Genomic DNA, 3,683 nt, shown 5'->3' on the forward strand with positions numbered 1-3,683 from the left:
AGTTCAGAGCTAGAAGTAATCCCTGAGCATCATCAGGTGTGACCCAAAAAGCCAAAAATTAAAAAATAAATAAATAAAATATAGATTTTTCTGCTTTGGCAAAGGGTTTAGTGGTGACCGTATTACCCATGAGAGAACTTGCCTTAAGATGGGGGAGGGGTTGTGATTCTGTCTTAAGAGTTCAAATAGGTTTATTTCAAATTATTCTGGTGTGTTTTTTAAAAAAAATCTCCCAGAAGGAGAAGGACAGAGAAAGGATAGAAATGAAGGAGTGAAGAAGAAATAGGAAGCAACGGGAAGCAAGGGTGGAGGGGATCTGAGTGCACAGTGGTGTAAAGGAGTGTTTTAGCTAAATATCCCAACCACAGAGTCAATGACCCTGAAAACAAGAGATGCTAACTGCAACAACCAAACTTTAAAAAGATGCCTATTGGGGCTGGAGCGATAGCACAGCGGGTAGGTCATTTGCCTTGCATGTGGCCAACCTGGGTTCGATTCCCAGCATCCCATATGGTTCCCCAAGCACTGCCAGGGGTAATTCCTGAGTGCAGAGCCAGGAGTGACCCCTGTGCATCACCAGGTGTGACCGCCCCCCAAAAAAGATGCCAGTTGCAATGGACCCTCCTCTGTCTTAACTTCTCTCCATCTCCCACACAGTTGACCAACCATTGACCAATCCAGTTCTCCTGGCCCATTTTCCCTGGCCTTAGATATTAGTTTTATACTTTTATTTTTAATCCCACAAATTTTAAATGATCACTCTGGACAAGAACTGAGTGTTGATGCCACCATGCTTGGTGGCTGGGAAGAAGTGGGGCTGGGCCGCAAAGCCCGCCCGGCACTAGGCATTCTGATGTGTCCTGGGTGCACAGGTGGTGTCCTGTCACCACCTCCTTGCTGTCTGAAGCTCCTTCCTTTTACCACCACTATAGTGCCAAGATGTCGCTTTCCAACAAGTTGACTCTGGATCGGCTGGACGTGAAGGGGAAGAGAGTCATTATGATAGTGGACTTCAATGTTCTTATGAAGAACAACAAGATAACAAATGACCAGAGCATAAGACAGCCATCCCAAGCATCAAATTCTGCTTGGACAATGGAGCCAAATTAGTTGTTCTTATGAGCCATCTTGGCCGGCCGAATGGTGTCCCTATGCCTGATTAAGTACTACTTGGAACCAGTTGCTGGAGGACTCAAATCTCTGCTGACCAAGAATGTTTTATCTTTGAAAGACTGTGTGGGCCCAGAAGTGGATAAAGCCTGTGCAGACTCTGCTGCTGGGTCTGTCATCCTGCTGGAGAACCTCTGGTTCCATGTGAAGGAAGAGGGGAAAGGAAAAGATGCTTCTGGGAACAAGATTAAAGCTGAGCCAGCCAAATTAGAAGCCTTCTAAGCAACACTTTCCAAAGTAGGGGATGTCTATGTCAATGATGCTTCTAGCACTGCTTACTGAGCCCACAGCTCCATGGTGCAAGTCAATCTACCACAGAAGGCTGGAGCTTTTTTGATGAAGAAGGAGCTGAACTACGTTGACCAGACCCTGAAGAGCCCAGAAAAATTCTCCCTGGCTATCTTAGGTTGAGCTAAAGTTGCAGATAAAATCCAGCTGATCAATAATATGCTGGACAAAGTCAACGAGATGATTATTGGTGGGGGAATGGCATTTACCTTCTTTAAGACGCTGAACAACATGGAGATTGGCACTTCTCTGTTTGATGAAGAGGGAGCCAAGATTGTCAAAGACCTGATGTCCAAAGCTGAGAAGAACGGTGTGAAGATTACTTTGCCTGTTGACTTTGTCATTGCTGACAAGTTTGACGAAAATGCCAAGACTGGCCAAGCTCTTGTGGCCTCTCGTATACCTGCGAACTGGATGGGCTTGGACTGTGGTCCTGAGAGCAGTAAGAAGTATGCTGAGGCTATTGGTCGGGTTAAGCAGATCATCTGGAATGGACCTGGAGATATATTTGAATGGGAAGCTTTTGCCTGAGGAACCAAAGCCCTTATGAATGAGGTGGTGAAAGCTACTTCAAGAGGTGCATCACCATCAAAGGTGGCAACGACACTGCCACTTGCTGTGCCAACTGGAATACGAAGGATAAAGTCAGCCATGTGAGCACTGAGGGTAGAGCCAGTTTAGAGCTCCTGGAAGGTAAAGTCCTTCCTGGGGTGGATGCTCTCAGAAATGTTTATTATTTTCCTGCCTTTTGATTCCTGTGCACAACCCTAAGTCAAGTTAGTACTTTTTGCATCTTCATGTGGCATTAGCTAAAATCTTTCCCTATGTCAAGATTCAGCTAGTAGCGAATAGATGAAGCAGCAGGAGCCCTGAACATCACCTCATCATTACACAGCATCTCAGCTTATCTTTTTACTGCACCCTGGATCTGCCTACATTCTCCAAGATCCCATTTGAGTTTCTTATTGACTAAACCATTGTGCATTTTAGAGTGCGTATATTTATATTTTGCCTGTTAAAAATGAACTGTGAGCTTAGTTCTCTTTTTGAAGTAGTTCATTCTAATAGTCCTTACCAGTGTTTTACTACTCAGCATGGAAACAAGATGAAATTCCAGCTATATGGAAGGAGGATGAAATTGGTGAACTATTAAATAAATAATAAAAGTAACCATTAAAAAAAAAAGAACTGAGTGTTGAAAGGAGGCAAAGGGATATACATGATAACCTTTTGATACCTGTATTGAAAACCATAATGCCTAAAATGAGAGCGAGAAAGAGAAAGAGAGAAGAAAGAAGCCTGCCATAGAGGCAGGCGAGGGTGGGGGTGGGGGTAACTTGAAGGGGTGGAAAAGAAACTGAGGCCACTAGTGCTGGAAAATTACACCGGCGGAGGGATGGGTGTTGGAACACTGTGTGACTGAAATGCAATCATGAACAATTTTGTAATTCTCCATCTCACTGTGATTCAATTAAAAAAAAGGTTGTTTTATTTTTTTTAAATGCCTGTGAAGGTGGCAGGCTGGGAAGGGATTGGGTAGGAGGGAGAAGACACTGGTGGTATAACTGGTGCTGGAACATAGTTTGTATGTTTTGTTTTTGTTTTTCCTTTGGGGCCACACCTGGCGATGCTCAGGGGTTAATCCTGGCTCTGAACTCAGGAATCAATCCTGGTGCTGCTTGGGGGACCATATGGGATGCTGGAGATTAAACCCAGATTGGCTGTGTGCAGAGCAAATGCCCTCCCCTCTCTACTATTGCTCCAGGTCCTGGAACATAATATGTTTAAAGCCCAACTCTGAATAACCCTGTAAATCATAAAGTCTTAATTTAAAAACAAAACTGACTAGCAGCAGTCAGGAAGAAAAAAAAAAAACAATAACGATGATGGTTTGCTTAAAAAAATATATATGTATTTTTAAATTTAAAAAATTTAAATTTTAAAAATTTATTTTAAAAAATTTTAAATAAAAAAAATGGTTTCCTTAAAAAAAAAAAGAATTTCTGCTCTGGTAGCAGAGTAATAGTTGCCTGGTAGAAGGTAAAGGGAATTTACTCTACCTGCCTTCTGGGGTGGTGGTTTATTTTAAGATATGAGGCCTGAAATACTTTTGTCCTTAGGAAAAACATTTTTTTCTTTTTAATAAAATAAGGTATTAGATGTGGCTGCTCTCTCCTATTCAAAGCAACACTGGCAGTAAAAACACAAATACCCACTCGAGCTAA

At 42.6% G+C, this 3,683-nt stretch overlaps 1 pseudogene; it reads left to right on the forward strand.

Moving 5' to 3' along the window:
- The first annotated feature begins 911 nt into the window (after positions 1–911).
- On the forward strand, positions 912–2,646 carry LOC130029605 (phosphoglycerate kinase 1-like; annotated as a pseudogene).
- Positions 2,647–3,683: the final 1,037 nt, after the last annotated feature.

This window comes from Sorex fumeus, unplaced genomic scaffold (genome assembly GCF_029834395.1).
Source record: "Sorex fumeus unplaced genomic scaffold, SorFum_2.1 ptg000043l, whole genome shotgun sequence".
NCBI lineage: Eukaryota > Metazoa > Chordata > Mammalia > Eulipotyphla > Soricidae > Sorex > Sorex fumeus.